This window comes from Egretta garzetta, unplaced genomic scaffold (genome assembly GCF_000687185.1).
Source record: "Egretta garzetta isolate BGI_Z169 unplaced genomic scaffold, ASM68718v1 scaffold160, whole genome shotgun sequence".
NCBI classification, from domain to species: Eukaryota; Metazoa; Chordata; class Aves; order Pelecaniformes; family Ardeidae; genus Egretta; species Egretta garzetta.
Genome location: NW_009258378.1, coordinates 1,082,101 through 1,107,473, shown reverse-complemented (window position 1 = coordinate 1,107,473; position 25,373 = coordinate 1,082,101).

The following is a 25,373-nucleotide window of genomic DNA, read 5'->3' as shown; positions in this document are numbered from 1 at the left end:
TATATATATATAAATATAAATGCTAAAAATAAAACCTGTTACTGTGGGGTGGGTTTGTTTAGGGAGGTGGGAGGTAGGTCTTGTTATTATGCTTTTGGCTTAATTGTAAAACCTTGTGAAAGGTATATTTATGTTTCCAGCTTAAAGTTGGACTTTGGTCTAGGCACCAAAGTAAAGAATGGTGCAAACTGAGAATCAAGAACTTGTATCCTTTGGGAAAGTAGGTATCTTAAAATTTTTTTCATCCCTGAAATTGATGTTTCAAAAAAAAAGGAAAACTTGAAAGATTCTTTAATCAGAACCATCAAAATGCTCATTTCAATACTTTCTGCTCCCTTAATATCTTGAATGGAATGTTCACATTAGAAATTACTGTGGTAAAGTCAAAAATGAAGCATTTGAAAAAATGAATATAAAAAAACCCATGTTAGATATTATCAGAACACAACAAGAAAATAACTTTAACTTGTTTAAAATTTAGGCAAAACTGGCCCAAACCCAGGAAATTATTTTAATAAGACTGCACTTTCTGATGGAAAACTAAGTTTATTTTTTCATTCTTATACTATTTCACTTAAATTTTGATATCATGCTGTAGTATTTTTTATTAGAAAGTAAGAGATATTCTATTACAGCTGGACTTCTGTTTCCAATGGGCTATAGGTGATTCAGTCTGGAAGGTTAACTTGTGATTTTGCTGATTTCTTGTAATCTTTGATGCAAAGCATCATTTTAATTTCTGAAAAATATACTTCAGTGCAAGATACATGGAAATGGAAACGGAAACGGAAACGGAAACGGAAATGGAAATGGAAATGGAAATGGAAATGGAAATGGAAATGGGAGTGTGTGCCTGTCTGTCTGTGGAATGACTCTTTTTGTTCATGTAACACAGTACTGGATCCTATCTCAGTAGGATAGGAAAGATCATCTAGTTGATGAGTGTCACTGGAATGTGGGGGAAAAAAGTAGGTGACAGATTCCTATTTATCCACTGTGACAGAAGACTTATGGCAAAGTAAACATTTAAAGCACCACTGAAAGAGCAATATTCCTTGTAAGATTAAAATAAAAATATGTCACCTCTCCTTCTTCCTGATGACGGCAGAGCCCCAAGTGGAATTTCTGAAATAAGATATCATGAAGGTGAGTCAAATGGCTGAACATTTCTAGCTTTTACATTTGTTTGTTATGAAATATCCTTATTAATCACAAATTGGTATGGAAGTAAAGTGAGTAACAATTCTTTTTTTTATTATTTGTTTTGAAGGATTAACATATTTAGTCCCAAGGCTACCATGTTGTGATTTGAAGCAAAGATGAAAATTCATCCATATGTTGCACAGTTGGAAATGGCTAGCAGAGAGCAAAACATGTCTTGACCCCAAATGAGGCATATCAACCAGCTGTGACTGAATGTCAGAAGAGTTAACATAAAATTGCCATTTTCCTTTAATTGACAAGCAAACAGTGAACAATTTACACTGGGAAGAAGGGAGACTGTGTTTAGAATTCTTAGAGAAAATTGTAGCACAATGAACAAGGGGCTGGTTTATTCACCTTCTGCTGGAAGGCTGGTTTTGGAATAGGTATGTCTGATACATGCAGTAAAGTATATGAAAAACAATCAGGTTCTTTTTTTTTCCTCTTTTGCTAGACCTTAGACAGCTTTGAATGAAGGAGGCTGATGTGTTGGCTTTGAAGCAGACTACATACTCATATGAAATACGGTTCTACAAGACTCTGAAAATGAAACCATAAAAAAGTGATTGCTTGTTTTTTCCTGAACAGATTTACAGTTGGTTTGCCTCCCTGGCAGGCTGCAGGGGCAGTGGAAGCAACACACTCCAGAGGGGAGCAGTGTGACACAAGTGACTTTAGAGAAGCTTAGTGTGTCCCCAGCAAGCAAAATTAGGAGAAAGGTATGCAACACGGTGGCACACACATACCTTTGCAGTAACCTAGGAGGTGTGGAAGACCAGTTTGGGCTGATTTGCATCTCTCATGCAGCGCTAGCATACATTTCTGGAGGAAACTCATCCAGCTCCAAAACCCTACTTAGTGCCAAGCCCAGATCAGTCATCAGCTACTCTTCCCATGATGATAAGACAGGTTGCATTTTATTTCTCACCTGAAGAAATGTATTTGCCTGGTATGGCATATCAGATGGACAGTCTGAGTATTGTTGTGGAATAAGAGGCCTTTTGAACTCTTCAATAGTGTTTTGGAGTAGATGGGGTTTTTTATATTATTAACTTAGCTTTTTAAAATTTCTAATCAGAAGCACCTTTTTCAAGACAAGATTAGAGTAAATATAAATACCCATAATATTACAGTCATTAAAGATTAAATTCAGTTCACATAAAAATGCAGGTTACTGAGCCAGCCCTTCATTTCTAATAACAAGGATCTGGGATGTATGGGGATTCAAAGGGAAAGGGTAGGAAAGCAGCATAGCTAGATTACAAATTTCAGGGCAAGTTTTCTTCGCATTTCTCTCAACCAATTCTAGATTTTCTCTATAGATTCTTAGATATGTGACATTTTTCTTTGCTTCAGTTAAAATAACAAATTCAGTACCAGAATTATAGCTGTTGCTTTTGTTGGTAATGCGTGAAGAGCAGAATTCCCTTCTCTCTTCCATAGCTTTGTTGATTCTGCATTACTATCAATGCTTTCTGTCTGTCCATAAAGTTGGGAAATGTGGCGATGACTCTGAGGAAGTAGAAATACTGAGTATCGACTGTAAAATTTTTTTTAGGAGGCGGTTTCCAATGATGTGCCATAAGGAACGTTGGATATATTTTCCGTACTTCCTTTTGGTCTGGTAAATAAACCTTAAAATTTTATTTCTAAACCAGAAAATATAGACTGTATATATATTATCATATATAGAAAGCAGAAAGTATAGAAAAGTATAGAAATCTGGGTACAATGTACTTTGGAAATAAGAAGAACCCTCATCCCTTAATGTGACTGCCAAGTTCTGAAGGGGATCAAAGTTAATCAGTGTAGCTGAGCAACACTTGGTGAACCTCTGAAATAGTAGGGCATGGCACATCAATATCTAAGATTAACTGCCAGTAAAGATTATGTCTTCTATACAGAATATGTGTTCTGTACAGATTATGTATTCTGTGTTGAAAGGCTCTTACTCTGGTATGGTGGAGCTGCTTTGGAAGATTACAAATATTTCATCCCATTTTCATGCTGGAATTCATGCATTAGTATTCCTCTTTTTTTCATTAATTCTGTTAAATTTTTCTTTTCCTATTTTTTTGAGTTTATAACTGTGTATGAAGTCTAGTAGAGCTGAGTGAGATCAGATGCAGGAGTACCACAGAGATGGGCAACTCTGTGAAACCAAGGAGGAGGGTGAGTTGAAAGTGTGCAAGGGATACGAGGCAGCAGGAGCTGAGCATGTGGCTGGGTTGCAGAGGAAGTTGGGAGCTTTCCTGAGGGGTGAACCTGAAGAGGCAAGATTATGATCAGCAAATATTGTAGAAAAAATGCTATTATTTTCCATCCTTTCTTAAAAGAACATTAAAAATGTAAATTCTTATGGCTGGATACAGGCAAGCTTACACAACAGGACTGCAAGACAGGATTAATCAGCGTTGCAGACTATAAACATGCACTTTGGCTTGTGGGCAGCTCATCAGAAGGAAGCTGTAAAATAAGTCTGGAAGTGAATAAACACCCCCTCATATGTTTCCGTTCTGAGGAACAGCCTCGAAACCTGAGTGACAGGAGGAAGGTATGCCCAAAGGCACCGCGGGGACGGGCAGTGCTGCCCCATTACACCTCCTGCACTAGGGCAGTGAGGGGTGGAATGGCCCCCCAAACTACTGGGGAGAGAGTTGACAGGCTCACGTGGGCTGAGCAGAAAATTGGCATTAACTGCAGCGTTGCAGAGGGTTACCAGAAGGCTGAGACTACCCTTAGGCTTGCCAGAGAAAACCGAACGCCAATTTGCAGGGTCTAGGGACACTCTCGCGGCAATGAGCTCAGCTCTTCCGCAGAGGGGACAGTATCGTGGTGTATCGGAAAGGATACATCCATTCAATAAATGACACTGATGAGATCTGAAGGGAGGCCATCCAGTTGCTCTCAGCTGGAAAGATTTGATTAGGGAGCTGTGAGGAGACGCAGGCTGGAAAGTTTTATAGCAGAGAATGGCTGACTCTCAAAAAATAGCAAAGAGCAGGTGAAAAGCTATTGTGTTGAGCACAGTGATTATAATAATAATGAGGCTTTAAATCTTTTTTTATTGTGATCACTCCTATATTTGCTGGCAAAACTCTGCACTACCTGTGATGACAGTTCATGTCGTGTTTGCTGTTAAAGTAGCAAATGACGACGTTCTTCATCTGCTGGTTTGAAAGCCCAGGAATAAAAAAAAGCCCTGCTCTCAGAGGCAATCTACCTTTCATGCTTTATGAAAATGAAAGTAGATTGATTTTTGTAGAGTCAAGGTCTCATGTATTACTCAGCAAGGGTGATGCCTGCCATCTGTGCTGGGGCAGAGTCAGAGCCTCCGGGGTTGGCAGAACAAGCCTGGGCTAAGTACACTATAATGGATGGTGGAGAGGACCCAGATCTTGGGCCAAGCACAGGAATGGACCTATAACACCCACCAGCTACATATGTCCTGTGGGGCAGCTACAGGATGCTGCTTCCTTCTAGAAATTTTCCTAGGAAAAGAAAGTCAGCTTCATTTTAAGATTAGAAAAAAAAAAAGAAGGTTTAAAATTAATTAGTAAGATACTTATTTTAGAACAGATTAGCTGTCCTTATGGCATTTGTCATCATATTACCTTGTTTTGTTGTTGTTTTCTTGATAACTTATTTCCAGATTTCAGTTCATGCCAGCTTTTTATATTGATGTAAATTAAAGATATCTTCTAGAGTAGGCCTGCAGAGTGCTGCAGCTGGGCTGGAGATTATTTTTTATATAAAAAAGGATTGTGGTACAAAGGACTAGGATTTTGTTTAGCAACATTGTCTCTACTAGTCACAAACTAAGCTATTTCTGTTAATGTTTGTACTGTGGTCTTTGGGACTATAACCCCTTTAGTGGAAAAGAGGCAAACCCATCATTGCCACTTATAAAACCATCTCACATGTTTTAGGTATCTCCAGATGGAAAAATGGAATACTGAATTGACTTCAGTTCATGATTTCATATTTACTCTTTCATACCCATGTGAGGATTACCAGTTTATGGAGGGGACACAATAAAACTGCCAAAAAACCACAGGAAGATTTACAGTAGGAGTTGGAATTCTAAAATTAGGAATCAGCAAACTAAAATATCTTCCAAACGCTTCCTCGATGATGCAGATACACATCTGAATGAATGAGTAAATACAGGCAAGCGCAGAGACTCCTAAACCAAGCTGCAGTTACCACATAGATTATCCAAATACATAGGAGATCTAAAATGTTTCCCTGATAATATAAACAAAGAAAAGGATAGCAGTTGTTTTAGAGTAAAAAAAAAAATAAAAATCTTCAACTATGTGTCACAACTCCAGAATTAATCTAGAGGTATGAAAATGAGAAGACTAACAAAGACTGTGGCTTCTGTATGCTAAAGCTGTATTGTCATTACTTAATTTATGGCAACAGAATTTTGAAAACAAGACTGTTTGTGAAATGGAGTAGTGAAGTTAACTGTGAGTAGCAGAGTTATGGCTATACGATGGGAATGGGATAGAAGGGCAAAAGGCAGCGAGAAGCTGTTCAGTTAGCAGCATCTTTAGAAGAGCAAGTCAGTGACAGGCTAACATTTCACCCGGTCTCAAAAAGAGTGAGCTTTCATATTATGAGTTATTTCCATGTGGTAAGCAGCAAGGCCATTGCATCTACATTTAAGAGCGCTTGAAATTTGTCAGCTGGGGAAGAGGACAGGAGGGAAATATTTTTAAGGAGAAGAATGCACACCTTTTTAACAATGTATGGGTGCTGGAAAAGGATATTAAGTCATACTAAGGCAGTTTTTCATTAATGACAAGAGTGCAGCTTTTTTTCTCATCAGAATTTCATCCGCCAATAGAAACGAGAAACTAAAGATGACATCCTGAGCCTACTGAAGTAAATGGAAACACTTCCAGTTATTTAATGGGAGCCAATTTTTTTTCTCATTACTAATTTTATCATCGGAGAAGTATATTGTGAAAGAAGACAAGATTGTGGTGGAAATAGTCCTGATCTGACCTGAAGCATGTGGTGGGATGAAAAGATGCTAGTTAGTGTGTACGTAAAGAGGTGAGAAACTTTAATATATGGTTTATATAGCATTTCTTGCCAAGGTACATGGGTAGGAAATAATAGTGCAGCAAGCAATTTCAAGCAAATGGTAAAAATTAGGTTTTGGAGTGGTTTTTGTATTCTTTTGGTGGGCTAAGCAGATAACTACAAAGAAAACTAAAGCTTCTCATTCTAGTGCTGCTGTATAAGCTTTGAGAGGGCTTTTTCTTACAATGCAATGTGTTAAAAACTCATCATATTATTTAGGAGGTGGTAAGGTTTGTTCTAATTTTACTTTCCTGCACTGAATTCCTCATTGTGGGCACAGCTCTATAGAAAGTCCTGACTCCTGGGTTAACCACCAACAAAAATGTTCTCTTATTCCTAAGTTCCAGGGTGAGGAGAGCAGCAGAAATCTTGGCCTGAATAAGATCACTTACTTTTCTAGGTCCAGATCACAGTGACTTTGTGTAATAATTACTCTGTCTAATATTTAAGTTGTTTTCTACATTAAACCAGTGAATTCATGGAGCAGAGAACTGGTTTGGACTCCCTACTTTGAGCTGCCCTTGCCTCCTATGCAACCTGGAACTTTTTGGAGATGACGTTTTCAAACCCAAAGAAAAATTGCTACAACTGTGTGCAGCCTTGATAGTCAAGATAGCCAGTCCCTTCTTATACATTCTGGATGATGCTATGCAGTCTAACAATAGTATACTCACTCTTCAGGCAATATTTATGTAGAAGGAAAAAAGTTTATAGCCGATGGAAAGTCCAGACAGGATTGCGCTGTGGATGTCAGCATCACTCAACAACCATCACCAGGCAGCCTTCACCCTTTCTCTTTCCACATCATTAGCAGGAAGAATTACAGCCATGTAATGCTGTTTCAAAGGGAGATTTTCAAAGGGAAGCTCTTTCAGGAACAGCCCCCACTTCTTCTGTTTGACCCAGACAGGAAATTTTTCTTTCTTTCATAAATCCTGGGGAAAAATCCCACAGCTGTTGCATTCCCCAGAGGCTGGCCTGGGACTGTCCCGCTGTGATGTAACCCTCTGCTTTGCTTTCAACAGTGCTGTGTCTGTGAATCATGATAATTTTACCAGGTGCTTATGTCCTGGCGTTGCGATGAAAGACTCAATTCTTTCCCAGTCGTTTGTCTTCCTAATTTGCTGAGGGAAAACTGGTTACTTGCAGGTGCTGCAATACTCAAGCTAAACTGATGTTTGTCAGAGAAACGAATGTAAAAGTAAGGTAGAGGTAGCGGATCTTAGTAGACAAAGTAAAGGCTACAGAAAAACATAACTTGGAGAAACCATGTCATCTTAAGTCCATTGTAAATAATAGAGTCTGCAAAGATCTTCTGCCAGGTCAGCTGTCTTTGGCTTGCATTTCAGCAAAGCCAATTCCACTGCTGTTCAGTCTAAACCTGTGAAGTTCCTTCAAAGAAGCCACAGTCAGTGGATACAAAACCTGAGGAAAAATAAGAGCAATCTTTGTTTCTCTTTTCTGTTGAACTGGACTGAGCAGTCTGACATATTTGGTGGTACAAAGCATTTCTGGGATGATTCATTCTGAAATTTAATTGGATTCAGTCAATCTTTTCCAGTACCTCCTGAAGGCACAGAATTCTGAATTGTCTTTGTTGCTGTTTTCTTTCTTGGTTCTTTTCTCAATATGTTTTAGAAAATGCAAATTATACTTTGCATCTGACACAAAGTGTATGTGTGCCATTGCCTGCCATTCTGATAAGGTCTGTGGCTTTGTGTGCTGAACTTATGTAAGAACATAAAGCTCCCTATATTCAATTCAGAAGCTGAACTCATGTCATGATACAGAACTCCTCCTCCACTTGTCAGAGTGTTGTCAGGGGTCCCTTTGGATAAAGAAAAATGCCAGAATCTTTCTTTAAAAAATTTGCAGATCAAATCTGACATTTGTAGGACACCAAAGCCTGTCTCTGATGTGTGCCTTTGTCTCTCATCCACGGAAACATTTATCCCTGCTTACTTTGCAGTTCATGTTTTCTCACTTACAAGGATGTCCTATATTTCTAGGTTTACAGGCATTATTATGCAAGGCTGAATTACAAAACCACATAATTTTTTGTGGAAGTGATTAGGATGCACAGTCTGATCCAGAGTCAATCTTGACTTCACTTCCACAAATTTTAGAGCAACGGTTATGGTCCAGAAGGCAGCCCTAACATATATAAATATATTTTTTATTAACTTTTTTAGAGCATCATGCAATTTAGCTACCGTACTTATGTAGCTAGCCATATTGAGAAGGATATTAAAAATATTTTATCAATATTTAAGCATGAGAAACATATTTTGATTAAAATTAGGTGTGATTCACAACCTTCTTACATAATACTATGGCTAATGGCTAGTTTAATGTCTAGTTCAGCTACCTCTGCCTTCAGGTTTGCTTGAAATATCATGAGATTTCTGGATAAAATTAAGGGTAATTTGGAGAGTCTTCCTAGAGTCCTTAACAGCCCTCTGACTGAGCCAATTAATATGGGTCAAATAATACATTTTGTTAACTTCGTCCTGTCATCTCTTAAGGGGAACCTAGAAGAGCAAGATATTAAAAATGACAGCTTGTTTCCTTCTAGTTGCTTCTTCCTAGTTCCAAGTCAAAGCAAAATCAACCGCTGTTTAAAAACTCACTGAAAACATGTAATAAACTCCAAGATTCACTGATTCTGAAAATTTCATTTTAAAAATAAATAGATTGGTTGGGTTGTTTAACCCTTCTTATGCCAATGAAATCTTCCAAGTGATGATTTTTCTGATTCCTTATCTATTGCTTACTAGCTCCTGTTAAAAACAAGATGTGGTCTTGGATGGATGACCCATACAGTCACTTTTAGCTTTTAGTAATCACATCTTTACTTCCTAAAGAGTGCAAGTAGTCTTGCTTTTAATCTGTTTTTGAAATCAGACTTAGTTGTGAAAATTATTGCAATATAAGTATATGGGCAGAGGAATTCAAATCAGAATAAAAAGCGGTAGCGGGAAGACTACTAAGGTGTATGCAGGTGTTTCTATTAAATAGAGGAGAAGAAGAAATACAACAAATAATTTTGAGGCATGATCATATCACACACAGGCAGCTCAAATAAGGCTGCCATGTATCTCAGTCATTGTAGCATAACGGAGATTTCAGTCCCCTCTTTCGTAGTGTAACGTCCTTTTGTATCATTTGAAAATCAGCTCACTGCCTGAAAATTTGTGGCTTATCCACAAATAAACCATTATGCATACAAACCACAATGAATCTAAAAAAGGCTTTCAAGAAACATCAGGCATTAACTTATTTCTTGCTATTAACTCTGTTTCAGTTTCTTTTGTGTCCTGTTTATTTTTTTTAGCTTCAGGTATTGCTAGGATTAGACTAAATCTTATATGACCTTTTTCTCAGCATTATTTATGGGGTTACCAGTTTGGCAAATGGCTGTTTTCAAGTGAATTATTTCCCTGCTTAAATCACCAGTAAATTTTAGTGATAGAAATTTGGAAGAAACCTATGGTTTCTGCTAAAACTGTAGTAGGTGTAATCACAGGGTAATCAAGGTAACTTGCTGTATATATGTGTTTATGTTTGTGGCCAATAACTTTTAAATATTTGACCACGACAGAAATATCAACCACTATTCCAAATTCTCTTCAGAGGCAAGGAAGTCTTATTTCCATTGCTGCAGAAATGAGAAGTCGAGCACAGGGAAAATGAATGGTTGCCAAGGACCCTAACAGGGACCCATAGTGAATGGGTAATTCACCTTACATCTTCCCAAGTGCTGGTCCAGCATCATCACTGTAAGATGGTCATTCCAGTTCTTTCCATTCTCATTATCCTCATCAGCCCCACCATATTAATGTTTTAGAATGATAAATAACTTCATAATAATAACTTATTCACTCTCCATTCTGAAGGTGAAAATAAAAAGACTATAATATTTTTTGTCAAACAATAGTATCTGAAAACTTCAAACAGGAAAATGACTATTCAGGATTCAACACCTCTATTCAACAGATTCATGAGCCACAAGCCGTGCTCCCAGAGAAAGTATAATAGCTTGTACTTCAGGAAAAATAAACCACTCTGCCATCATATTTGCTTAAAGTTATTCTAGACTCAAAGCTCCATAATACTGAAAAATTCAACACAAGGTTGAAAGTACCAGTATGAAATTAAAGAATGAAGTGCACGGACCACAAGAGCTTTGCAAGAGAAGATTTATTTTTTATCAAAACAGAAAATCAATATAAATATTACTACAGAGCATGATGAAATACCTCAAAATCATTGTTAGTTTGGCTTATGATTAGGCTAAAGACGTATAAAGATGGAGAATTAATTTGCTGAAATATACTTTTGAGATGTCTAAGCATTTATTTATTTATTTTTAAGAGAAAATATGATACACCAGAAATATTATTAGAAGAGTTAGTTGGAATTTTTCTAACTTTGCATATAAAATCTTATCTGGCTTGACTAGACTTGTTATCTAGGTTCTTCTTGTAGTCAACAGAGAGAAGTAGTCACCTCCAAGGGTTAATATACCATATGGTTTAGTCATCTACTTCAGAATGGGATGAATTCCTGTGTGGAAGTGTCTCTCTTTCTGTCTTCACTGATTATAGAGGGACCCTTGCTAGACATTATTTGCTGGAGTAGAAACCCATTAAAGGGTTTTACTGTTTTTTTAGAAAATTATTACTGTCTGAATAGGGATTGCTGTTTGGTCCAGAGTAAGTTCTCATTTTCTAGCTTTTTGCATGAGATGTACAACATTTTCTAAACCCAGGAGGTGTTAGTATGAATAAAAGTCTACGGAACATGGTTTCCAACATCACAGGCAGCACAGGTTACATGAGGACAACTAGTGTAACTGGCATAAGGTGTATTTTATGTTTTTAAGTGAAGGCCTTAGACATAAGATTTCACATCAAATATCAGTGCTGATGTTTTTGCCAAAATGGATGTTTCAAAATCACAGCAAGAAAGTCCACTGAAAGTTACCAGTTGAATCACTCAATCTCTATCATTGTATAAGCCCCACTGATTTTAAAATCAGAGTATGATGTGAATATTTTACAAAAACATTGACTTTTTGAGATTATTTATTGGGAAACAGTGTATCTTAGTAACCTTTGTAATCTCTTTTATGTCAAAAGCTAAAAAACTAGCAATCAATTTTATACGGATTTTCACACCTTTGGAAGCCACTGCAACATTTCTCCTGTTGAATCTCATTTGTATCAAAAGAAAAAACTCAGGAATATTTCCTGAGAAATCCCTGGTAATCTTTGACTGATGTTCACATTTACTATGGATATTTGATTTGTTATAGTCAGGAAAACAAGAAAAAAAAAGAGGCTTTTTGCATCTTTTTCTTGACAGTACCAAATATCATCTAGCTATTGGATACACATGGTTCATTTAAGTTATTGCATCATTATGTGACAATGAATATCTACAATATAAAACATGAAAAACATGGCAATATTTTAATCCTTGAAGAAAGGAATAAACAATTAGAAGATTGATTTTATTGCTCTTACTATTGATTTTTATTATTATTCTTATTATCATAGTTTACTTGGGTAAACCACATAGGATATAAATACCTGGCCTAGTGGCTCTAAAAAATATATTGAGACAAATCCTGACACAAAAAATTTAGTAATCAGCAACACAGGAAAGGAACAACTATTAGCTTGCGTTGCTCAGTTTGTTATAGGTGTATTTAACAGTGTTTAAGAAGCCAAATCTACCCTTCTAAAAAGCACCATCACATTTTAGGAAATGTGTACACACATTTCATCACAAAACAGGATGTTAGCAACTGTCCTTAGGTGAACTCTATAGTACTTTTTTCTGCTAATAGTTAAGATGTTATGCTACCAGATGCCTGTTTGAAGATGCTTTAATGGTATAATGTAATGCTGCATAATATGGCATAGATGTAACCTAAATGCACGTCGAATTGAGCAGAGAGAATAGCAATATATGAGTAGAACACAAAAGGGGTTTTGCATTAAGGCTTTCATTAAATATCTGCTCCTAAAGAACAACTGAGAAAAACATAAAAAAATACCTCCTTTTTTACTTTAAAAAAACTGTAAAGTAACATTCATCATTCATAATTCCAGCCTCTATTACATGGTACAAGGGGATCTGGTAAAATTTTGCAGCAAACAGAAAGTAAATCAAAGCTGTCCACATGCTTGTATGCGCATGTATGCATCCGCGTTAGATATACTCAGCATTCTTCAAATGATCACACACACATGTGTACATAGGTGTGCAAACTTTTTGGTCCATTTTATGGTACGGGAGTTATGTGACCATGGAATAGATGTAATGATTATCCATCTTTTTAGGAAGTTTTCAGTTTATGTTATTTATATTGTTTTTTTTTTGTTTTTTTTTTAAATAATGGTTAAAATCTAATAAAACTCAACAGGAAAAAAAGAGATTTTACTTTTGAAAGAAAAATGGGTCATGGAATTATATATAGGTTGTTACAGAAAAACATGCTTGAGCTAATTAAAGTATTTCAGGCTCCATTAAATCCACCAATGTGTTACATTTCCATAGTTGAAGGCAATCCATAATTCTTATGGTCTGTAAATATTAAATTTGATCCAAAAGTTCTCTTCAGAACCTTGCATGGGGATTATTTCTGAAATACCATACAAGCAAAAAAATTACAGCTTCCCAAGGAAAGAGGTTTAAAATTAAAACATAAAATTTTAACATTTTCAAAACAATTTTTCAGAAATTTACTTTTTTTTTCTCTTTTAAAACAACATTTTTAAAAAATGCACAATTTGAAGAAGTAGTAAGTGTTAAATTTCATTAAAATCCCATTTTTCACATTAACTTTTAGTCAGATTTCAGCAAACACTGACAAAGCTAAAAAAACTATCAGTCACAAGCAAAAAAAATTTTTAGTAGAACATGCACAATTACAATTTGGCAGGTAAGCCATTTGCATTTTAATCAGCCAGTAATTACACATTTACCTGACTTCATGGTTTTGGGACAAGTTAAAAGCTTCCTAAGCAGGTATTTTTTTTCTGATGAACAATTATACTCTATCAAGTAAGTGTGTGGTTAGGAATTGTAACACAAGTGAAGGCTGGCCTCAGTTTTCAGCTTAAATCCCTGTCATGGATAGGTGCCAGATTCTTAATGTCTCTTCTGTGCTTCTCCTTGGTTCTTCTTGGTTCACACAGCGAAACTGCTGTTCCTCAGCTCTCATCTCAAATACTGTGGGATGGTATCTTCTGTAAACAGAGATAATTTTTCTAACCTTCACCCTACCTCACATGTCCTTTATTAAGTCATTAATAGTGGTTTTTGTGTTTTGGCATGTGCTACTGACCACATTTGCAATAAGCCTTGCAGTCACTTCCAGCCAAGTATGTTAGCTTTTCTTCAATGAAGGTTTTTCTGAATTTGGACCTTTATGGTCAAGTACTGGAATTATAAGAGTTATTTTTTTCCAATTACTCCATGTACCATCTTCCTTTCCATTAAATACATTTTAAGGTCTGTTACCCAAAGTTTAAAGATGATTTTGCTGAGAACTGATGAGAAAAAGCCTTATTCTAGACAAACTTACTGGCCTTTTCTTGTATTCATTGCAAGGATCAATCGAAGCAAAAATAACAGACAAAGCTCTTAAGTTTCACAGAGTCGTCAAAGCATTATTGGGAAGGGACACCTGGAGGTCATGAGCCTCTGGCTGAGAGCAGGACTAGACTGAATTTTCCCAAGGAAAACCATTTTTTTTCATGTATGCCACTATGTATCTAGAGTTATTATATAGAAAAATATATTTAAAATAGAAATTTAGAACACTCTTCAAAGATGTGTCAAAATAGTGAGGGGTATATTTAGACTAAGAACAAAATTACTTCCTTCAGCTGTAAAACTTCTTTTAAGAGCAAAAACCTCTCTTAAGTTTTCTGAAAGCAAAAGTGATCCTGAGAATGCAGCATTTCTCCTTTAGGTGTAATTAAAGGGAAATCTCAACTATTTCATTAAAAAATGCTAACTGTAATATAAAGTTACATTTTACAACATAGAATTTCTATTACAGGATAAATGTTTTGAAAGTAGAATTCAAAACAATATTTTGAAAGACATGGGTTTCTATGGTAAAATTTTATATAATCAGTTTTTATTGAAATAACACAAATATTCTTTATAAAGAATTCTTCATTTTATATTTTATCTCACGTAACAGGCTTTCGCTGACTCTCATTAATTACTTGGGGGACAGAATTCATATTTCAGATAAGGAAAATCTGTCTCAAAACTAGAAACTCCACATTTAATGATGAGCTATTTTAGTGCATGGGTGGCTCCTTTTTCAATTTTGGTTTCAATTTTTTTTCTGTAGTTGTCTATGTAGATAGCTAGAAAAATTAGAATACCAGCTCCCTTTCCCCACATACACAGGTAGCTTAGGGTCTTTTATTAAAATACGTTATAGTCGTACCAGGTAAGTGCTTCCTACGATTTACTCAAGAATATATCAATCAGCAATATTACCAGAAGTAGATGTTAGCTACTGAGTTAATGAGTTAATTCCTATTAATTGCCGTAAGCATACAATCTAGACCTCAGGAAGGAATATGCTGCCATAGTTCCCTTCTATAGAGGAACCCGAACCTGAAAGGCTCAAATATGATATGGTTGACATTGATGCAGTTGGCCAAATATTTAGCTAGATGACTGTTTTAGTAAAATTATGTTTTCAGTGAATTTTTTCAGTTCCTATTGTATGTTATATATTGTAGAAAAAGGAGAGCAGGCAAATTAGAATTAGTCGCAAAACTAATGTCAGTGTACTATGCACACCAAATGTAAAATAATGGCCTTTGGCATCCATTCATTCATGCAGGTTTCACAATACTGAACCTCTGCTGCTTCAGTAGGGTAGTTTAAGTTTGAAATGAAATGGTATTTCAAGTCCCAAGCTTAATGTATGGGGTGTAAAAAGCAAACTCCATGTTTTCTAATCTTTTGGAAATGGGGTTAATGTGAGTTGGTATTGTGTCTGTCAAAAGAAAGATAGTTTTTACATAATGCAGCTGCTACTCTTTGGCAATTTAAAAAAAAATTAACGTCATTTTTTACATTTTTTCTCCAAGCTTTTGCTTATACATGCGATGAAATAATAAGAAAACTATTTACAGAGATGGCTATACAAAATGTGAGAAAAAAAATTATATTTTACTGTCAAAAAATTGTCAGAAATCCCTTTCTGATTAAATTTTTTAGCTGTTTATAAGAAAGGTAAACATTTTCTGGTAATAGGACCATAAATTTGTTTTCCTTTCCTTTTACCAAGAACTACAAAGACACTGAGTATTAGAGACAGATGCAGTAAAATATAATGTATATTCAAACTAGGCCACAGAAGAAAAATGGCAACATTGTGTAACTAAAAATGTTAATCCTTTATATGGCATATCTCAAGCAAAGGACAATCCAAGATGCTTGGTGGAAAACTACAGTGTGCATTTTATAACCATGGTGGGAATTTTTTAAAATTGCCAGAAGATAAATCTGGAACAATATATTTACTTCACTGAAAATGAACATAATCCCATTTGATAATTTTTATTGTATACATGAATATTTGCAGAATTGTATGCTTTTTTTTTTCTTTGGACTAAAAATACTCCACCACTCTCCTGCAGAGTTTTCCTGTTACTGCAGCTACAGATGCTCTTGCTCTCTAATGTGTATATGGAAGGAAGGCAGGAAATAGTCTGCTAGTGGTTATAGGAATTAAAAAATTACTGTCTATCCAATATATTGCATGGGGACACGTTTCCCAATTAAAACATATGCACACATTCTACCCATGAGAGACTGGCATACCTCTGCCTAGCAGCTGATCTCAAAGAAAGGATAAAAGTATTTGAGTTTTTTAGGAATTTAAGCACCAAGATAAGCTCATAATTACTTAGGTGAATAAAACTCCATCAATATTTTGTAGGTAATTTTCTGTCTGTATTTCTCTTCATCCTTATTGTACAAGCTGATGATCCTAGTGTGAGTGTTCAGATCTTTCGGAGTGACCTGATTCCCTTCAGGTGTCATGGGAAGAGATGTTTGTAGGTGTTGGTGGCAATCCCACGCCAGGGCTGTTCCCGTACCCTACCTCCCCAGTGTCCTTCTCAGTCTGAGAGATATTGCCTCACCTTAGCTTGGTGAGATTGTGTTGCTCCACCAACCAGAGAGCCATCACAGCTGTCAGCATCATTCTTGGCACAACCTAACAGCTTACAGTTAATTTTACCTAAATGGAGCATGTAATTAGAAATGTTAATATAGCCACAGTGTTAATGCATTAATAATAGAACTTGACATTCAGAATTTCCAAGCTGTATTTACTTAAGGTTTGCTTTGACTTACCACTTTTTTGTTAACCTGTAGCAAAAAAAAATCCTCACGTTGTGCATGTTTCAGCTGTCCTTCGTAGCTGGGACTCATCTCAGCCAGGAGTCCACTCAAACCCCTGTGTTTTCCTCAGAAATGTTTTGCAGCTTGTGTAAATTAGAGCATTCATCAACCAGTACTTCTGCAATCACCAGAACCAATGCAGCCTGGTTATCAGTGGATCTTTATTTTCTGTTTCTCTTATTGATGAAAGCCAAGACTGAATCTTTTTCCTTGTCTGGGGCCACTGTAAGGGTGCTGTCTCTGGCATCAAATAAGGTCGAGCCAAAGCTCTTCTGGGATGGGAATGCTGACAGTCTTCATGGGACGTCACTTATGGAATACCCTGTTTAACATCTTCGGCCCACTTTGGCAAGGGATGTGATGAAAACTAAGTAACAAATTCAGAGTTATGAGCTGAGAAGGAAGAAATAGTGACAAACGCCCATGGCACAATTGCATAATCCTCATTTCTTTAGGAAAACTGTACCTAAAAGGGACTGTAGATAAACAGTGAAAGAATGTGCCCCTTCAGTGATGATCATTTATTAATGGAACCAGAAACAGTGAAATACGTGGGCAGAAGGAGCTCTGTCTAATGTATAAATTTCTCTTAAGAAATCTGGAGCAGTTACTGTTCCAAGGCTTAACTTGTGAGGACTGTGCCTTTATAAAGAATTTGGGGGGTGTTTCAGAGAGCTTATTCTCAAACATTTATCAGTCAAAGGATACGAAACACAATCTATTCTGTGACCTAGAGAATCGTGTCAGCTTGGGGTTTGTGTTTGGATTTCAGTGTCCCCCTAAAACACCCCAAAATCCTCCCTTTACCCAGGTCTTCAGGTAGGGAGATATTCTCCGTGTCATTAACAGCTCTTCACCAGGCTCAGCAGCCTGAAGGATATTTATATCGCTCCTGCCTCATTAGCAGGGAGCACTTTAAAGCCTTAGATTTAGGGCTATGTCAGGGAAAAGTCCCTGACAGTTGAGCTCAAATGGGTCTCAGCTGACTGGCACTTACTGGCAACATCCAGAACCGCTTTTTAATGGGGGCTGCAGGTCAGTTGGGTCTTGGTCCACCGACAGCCAGACCACCAACTCTTTCTGACCTCCCATTGATTTGTGTCTGTCTTTCTTTTGCATAGAAATTGTGGGTATAGGAGTGGAAATTAAGGGTCAATCTGATACGGAGCTGCAAAGGAAGCTGTGTATTAGCATAGACCTGGCTGACAAGCTGCAGTTCTTCAGGAATTGATGAGACCAGCACCACCACTGCCTTGTGGGCATTGCTTTCACCTGCATGGGGCACAGGGAAGAGCTCTTCTGAATGGGGCATGACGACCTATCCAGTTGGGTGGAGAGGTTCTCAGTTAATTCATGGGGTCACCAGAAGGGTGACTACTATGGTGCTTCGTACTTGAAGCATAATGGTGACTTTGCTGTCATGCTGGTTTTGAATGCATCAGGAATAACTTGTACATGAGCAGAGTTATGATGCTGCAAGAGCAGGAAATGCTTTCTGCCTCTGAGGAGATGTCCCTCAGCTTTGAAGAGATTATATATATACATAACTGTGTGTACATGCATCTATCACTATATGACATTTATAAATTTAAGTATGACACAGATACATGTCATATGGACATGGTTATTTAGCTACAACAAAATTACACAGTCTTTTTAATTCAACTATCCTGTATCATTGTTTTCTTGTCCACCTATCATTTGAGATCTGTGATCACTCTGAGAAGACAAGAAGTTGCTCTTACACATGTTTCTGTAGTTCCCACTGCTTTCAGTTAATGGTACCATGCATGGAAAAAGTGAGTCTGGGTTTACAGACTATCAGAGTTACAATCAGCTCAGATTCAGTACTTTTTTTTTAATAAAAAATAAACACTGAGCTACAAGAGCTGAAAGTGAATTTTGATTTATTGGTCTTTTAAGGAATTTAGAATAAGATTGCTTCCAGAAAGGAGGGATCTAAATATCTGCTTTCCCATGTTTTGTACAAGGCAGCTCAGGACTGTCTTCTCCTCACAGACTGTCCCAAATGCTTACCACATGCTGTTTCTTGAGCTGCCTCTGCTGAAACTCTTTTGTATGAGGAAATACGTAATTGTCTATACATCATCATTTAAAAGATACTTTCAAAGTAGAGACCAGAAGAAGAATCATAACTGGAACTTTTTAGGAATCCTTACAAATATAGTGGTGACACTAGTAGGAATAAAATGAGATCTAGTGTGCACTGAATTGATGTGTAGCTTCCATTTGGTTTGGTTTGTAAAGTGTGTGGGGCCTGACCCAAAATTAACATAGTTAACTGCTAATGTTCACCATAAGACATGAAAAAAGGTTCTGTAACAAGCAAAGACCCTCCCCCGTGCTGCATGTGTGTAAGGAGGTGGGGTTATAGCAAAAAGTCCAGGACTGAATTGTCTCACACCTTCATATTGTTTCTTTTTCTGGCTATAGTCCGCTGTCCTGTATTTGTTTTGCTTTCACTGTGCCTCAGTAGGTTCTTGAGGACATAAAATATATTGACCATCTGATAGATGGTTATTTTATTGTGAGTTGTTTTCCTCTTTCATGAAAGGCTGTTAAAAGCTTATATGGTCTTTATTATTCTTTGTAACTTTAAGAAGCTCAGTGCAGAATTTCTATTCTGACCTTAGGTGAGGCAAGATTTGTCAGGGTAAATAATTTATTTTATGAGATCATTGGTTGTAGCTGAAGAAAAGCCTGGCCACTTTCTGGCTCATAAAACCTCCCACTGTGCTGCTGATCTGAAAACGTATCAGTAACTCTCATAAAAGATTTTTTTTTTGTCTCTCTGCAAACATCAACTTATTTAATTATGTAGCCCATCATGGCTACTCCACCATACTTTGAACACTGGCTAATTAAAAGGCTGAAAATTCAAACCTTTGTGCTAGGCTTTTGAGGAGTTATAAAGGTGAAAAAAGAAGGAATTTTGGCTCACTCTGCCCCCTTTCCCTGCTTTAGCTGTGCAGTGTCCCAGGGTAGGAAGGATGAAGGCAAGCACAGTTAATGGTTTGAGCATCTGTGGCAGGTTAGATGCAGGACAGGCATCACAGGCATCAGAATCTCATGGTAGAGACTCAGGCTGTGCTGCTTTCTGTAGGAAATCAGCTTGTCATAAGGTGCAAGAGCTGATGCAAATTGTGTGGTGGAGACTGTGGCACCCTCTCCCAAAACCAGAATGAGGAGGAACTTCTTGAGCTGTCCTTTCCCTCCCTCTTACAGCATACAGCCCACACGCTCATTTCTAATTTTCAGTCTCAGCTCATGAAGGCAGTATAAATGTAAAGCTATTGAATAGCATTTAAAGGTATTAAATAGTTTACTCAGAAATGTTTAACTGCTTTTCTTCGACTGCTGGCAAACAGTGACCTTTCAATTTTAAGCTCAAACAATGCACAAAGAAGTGACTGCACAAGCAGGAACACTGTCAAGAGCATAAAGGTAACCCAGAGCTCACTGTCTGAACCATTCAGTACCAACCAGTTGAGCCTAGTCCTGACGTGGCAGGGTGCAAATTTATAAAATGCAACAAATAATGGATGCTGAATAGGGGTAGCAAAGTGTGGTAAGAATGCATTGATTTTGCTTGCAATTGAATTTTTACAACAGAACATTGCATTCTTAACATAAATGAAAAGTTTTCAGAAGGAAAGAAAAACGTTTAAGAGTTGTATTCTGGTTTATGAAAGGCAAGAGTTGAGTCTCTTTGGTCCCGACTGCAGTTTTGTTGTAGGAAAGAAATCCAGCACCTTGTGCACGCATATGGAAATGTTAAAAAAGTATTCATTGCAGAAAAGCAGGATGTCTTAGTGCCCCCATCTTTCTGTCAAATGTCATTGTTTACACACTGATTCCCTCCTCAGGGTTATGCCTCAGTGGCATGTCTTTTGGCTAGCTAAGGCTTGAAAATTGAACTTTCTAATCCATACCTTAAATCCATAAATGATAGTCAGGGTGAAAATTGATGCTCCTGTGAATATCTCTCTGTACCCCACAATAAGACCCACGCATTAACCTTCAAAGATTTCTGCAGTAATGGATCAGAGTGCTTTAAACACTTATGAGTGATCTCTTCTAACTTCATTAATTACTCTACTAATTACATAGTTAATCATGTCATCTTGAAAGCTGAAAAAATAGATAACAAACCATGGCTCCTCTTTTCATAATTTCATTGCTCTTTTTAGATTCACTGTAAAGATACAGTAGGATAAAAAATAAATCAACTATATGCAAGTATGTTCTGACCTTTGTAGAGGAGAACAACTGCTTTTATGGCAAGACAAAAGAAAGCTATTTGTGTTTTAGGATTTCAGGCTATAATGATTAGATTTATGCCTGCTCAGAAGCTCTTGCATGGATTTATTTCCATTTATTTCCAGGGTATTCCATTAAAAATCAGGACAAAGCTACCATCATCTTGGGAGAACTATAATGCAAATGAAGAAATGGCATTGAATTCAGCTTAGTACGGAATGGGTCACACAAGGAACCCCAGTCCTGGCACAGGAGGAGTATAAAGCCGACAAGGTGCTCTTTCTTCTCATACTGCTTTCTCAGGTGCTTTCCTTTCTACTAGACCTTTGATATCCAGGGGATAGTCATAAAAAATGAAATAACCTGTTGCCTGACCTGCCGTCCCAGAACCTCCCTGACATTTGTGGTATGCCTGGGTGAGCATCTTGAAGATACATGTTGACATCAATATAGATTTAGCCCACCATAAAACCTGTAGTCTGACCCCACATTCTTCTATACATAAAGTTAGATAAAAAATAATTTTTTTGCTTATTACTTTCTTATTGTTTATATAGTAGTGGAGCTGCACATGCCCTGATGCTTTAAAAACAAAAAAAGGGAAATTACGCTTGTTGACGTGCTCCTTTCTTGAGATAGGCTGGAGATGTGCCTATAAATAAGAGCAGATCAGCAGATATTTCACTGATGGGAAGGGCCTTAAACTGTCAATGCCTTAATAACCTGCAGCGAAAGGAGTATCTGTAAAGCACAGAAAGCACCAAAGGAGTATCACCTTTAACTGATACTGTCTCCTTCCTTTTATTAAAGCAGTTGTAATGAAACCCTGTTTTTCTGCAACAGGCCTAGTGTTTGATGTATTGTTGAGATCCGAGCACAGCATGCCAAGCTAGACTATTCCTAGTAAAGATCCTAAGTGTGTGTGTGGGGGGGTAAATTCTAACTAACAAAACAGAAGCCATGAAGAGAACACTGTACCCTGATCTTACAACAACAGGCTTTGTGCAAGCAACAAAGCCCATTTGCCACACTTTTCGGAACAGATCTGCTGTTGAAAAGACTCATGAAAACAAAGACAAAGATCCCATCCGTGAACCCATGTTAAAAGCCCAGTCTTAGGCACCTATACTGTAAAATACTGGGCACACCCTATGTCTTTCCTCATGCCTATGTGAGGAGAACATGGAGCCTACATGTTCTTCTCATGTTGCCAGGCCAGTGTCCAAAGAGTAGCTGCATTGCCGCCGAGACCATGCTTCTTTCTTTTCTCAAAGGAATAATCATAGATACGTCAAATACCTCTACCTTCTGGACTACTCATGACATTCATGATACAACAAGTAACAATAGTACTGTGGGCAGGGGGACTGTTTCACATTTTGTGTTTCAGACTCAGATTTCTTCTCCTCATGAAGGGTCAAAACAAAACCAGGAAATTTTAGTTCTGTACTAGGTAAGTTCTGCTTGGACGTTCCTTGGGCAGAGACAAGAGAAGTTGCAGACAATTAAGATAAATAAAACAGGAAGACTGGGTTTCAGCAATTATGTGTCAGCCCTCAGAATGATTCTTTCCAGACAACAGAAAGGTATTTACAGCAAGTATTAAAACGGCACAAATAGCCATGCTGTTGCTCCTCAGGTTTTACCCTGAGTATGGATTTATCTCAAGTATTACATTTTAGTGTTGCATTTTAGTCACTTCTCATATTGGTGGTTGTTGAACCATAGCCCATATAAAAGTATGAGAAAATGTCTTCATTTGGTAGCAATTTAAGATCCAAGTTCTAGGGGGAAAAAACCAACAACAGTAGGTAACAGAATCACAGAATCATAGAATATCTCGAGTTGGAAGGGACTCATAAGGATCATCAAGTCCAACTCCCCAGTCCTCGCAGGACTATCTAAAGCTACACCATATGACTAAGAATGTCATCCAGATACTCCTTGAACTCTGTCAGGCTTGGTGCCATGAACGCTTCCCTGGGCAGCCTGTTCCAGTGACCCATCACCCTCTCAGTGAAGAACCTTTTCCTAATGTCCAACCTGAACTTCCCCTGATGCAGCTTCATTCCATTTCCTCATGTCCTATTGTTGGTTTCCAGAGAGAGGAGATCAGCACCTCCCCCTCTGCTGCCCCCCCAGAGGAAGTTGTAGACTGCAATGAGGTCACCCCTCAGCCTTCTCTTCTCCAAGTTGAACACACCAAACAACCTCAGCTGCTTCTTGGAAGTTTTGCACTTGAGGCTTTCACCATCTTGGTCACCCTCCTCTGGACACTCTCTAACAGTTTGATGTCCTTTTTATATTGAGACACCCCAAACCGCCACAGTACTTGAGGTGGGGCTGCACCAGTGCAGTGCAGAGCGGGACAATCACCTCCCTCGACTGGCAAGCTGTGCTGTGCTTGATGCCCCACCCCAGGACATGGTTGGCCCTTTTGGCTGCCAGGGCACACTGTTGACTTATATTCAAGTTGCCATCAAACCAAAACCCAGATCTCTTTCTGTGGGGCTGCTCTCCAGCCTCGTGTCCCCCAGTCTGTATGTATAACCAGGATTACCCCATCCCAGGTGCAGAATCCAGCACTTGCTCTTGTTAAATTTCATACTTTCATATTTTTCATTTATTTGTATTCTTTCTATTGTTTGTTTGGTATTAACTTGATATATTAAAAATCAGGCCAGTTACAGGGAGGAATATTTTCATTTTAACAAAACTTGAATTTGTTTCAGAAGGATTGTCTCTTCAAGACAGGAAACATAACTGCATATTCAGTTCACTATGAGTTGAAATTACTCATTCAGCTAACTCTCTAGGAATTCATTGTTTGGATAAATGTGCCTTAGCTTGATCTACTTTCTCTGATGTCAGATGCCCTAGTACACCTGGTCCTTAAGAGACAAAAAAGGAACAATACATGAAATGAATGATAGCAGTTTTACAAGGCAGTCTGATGACTTGGAAGTCCTGATGATACTTTCCCAAAAGCCTTACTTATCTGGAAATACTTCTGAAAATCTTATCAGCTCCATCAGTAGTTGTAGCACATTTTATACACTTTTGAGTACTTCAGATTTCTGATTTTCAATAGATCAACTGCATCTGATGGTAACTGAAATCAGAATGAAGTTTTTTTGATTTGTAGAGTTTATCTCAATTAAATCAGTTGGTGCTGATATCTTCCAGGTATGATGTATGTATTTCCATCTGCTGTAGGTGAAAAATAGCTTTCTTATTGCCTTACAGACTTTGGAATAATTCACTCAAAAGGAAAAGGGGAAACTTTCACATTCTTTGTACGTCCAAAGCTGCTTCTTATGTTGGTTTCATTCTGTAACTAGCACATGAACACTATTGAGTAAAGATCAGGTGTAACAACCAGTTATCATTAATCATTCCTATAGCTTAGAAAACACTGTGCATCTCTCAGAAATTTGATCTGTGCCTTTTAATATCTTAAAATGCCTCAACGTACACATACGTAATCAGAATGAATTAAAAAAAAAAAGAAAAAGTAACCTGTAAACCCTTATTGACAACAAGCTTATACATAAGGACTAGCTCTAGTTTCCATCTCATCAGACTGTATATTTGAAATATAACTGGAAGTAACTTTTACTTGATTCTGCTGGCATGTAAAAACATCGCATGTAAACATATCACATGTAAACTAGAGAGTAAAAGCAAGGAAATTCAAATTTATGCTTTCAAGATTCATTAAAAATTCTCAACAAACAGTTAAAAAATTGTAAAATCAGAACACCTGGGAAAAATTACCTTGATTTTACTGTTAAGTGGTTGCTATATAACAGGTTTATTCATTTTCCTGAAGCACAGTCTGATTCTTTCCTTGTATCATCTTTTCAATGCAATCGTGGGCGTAAATCCTGGTGGGAACATGTGAGCTTTGAGAAAGGGACTGTCAAAATAGATACAAAGATATTTTCAGAGACAATTTAGAAGAGTGAATGCTTGAATCTTGCTCTATTTGAATCAAAACAAAGTAAGCAAAATCTTCAGAGTTTATTGACACTATCAGTTAATCTGAAATATGTTTATACTAATTATTTGCTTAGAGTAGGTTTGTTTTGTATTATGATTGATAAAATGAAACAGATCTCTTGGGATGAAGAGAGGCTGATGCTACCTCCAGAGAAATAAATGATCCTGAAAGATGTTTGGTTTTCTGTGCCTCAGCCTTCCAGATTGTCAGCGATGATAAGGGGGTGGTTGCTTGCCCTTGTTGCCAACTCTGTCTATGGTGTATGGGCAACCTGCGAGAAGACCTTGTGTATGCCCTTTGCTTTCCAATTGCAAAAGAGGAGAAGTGATACCGT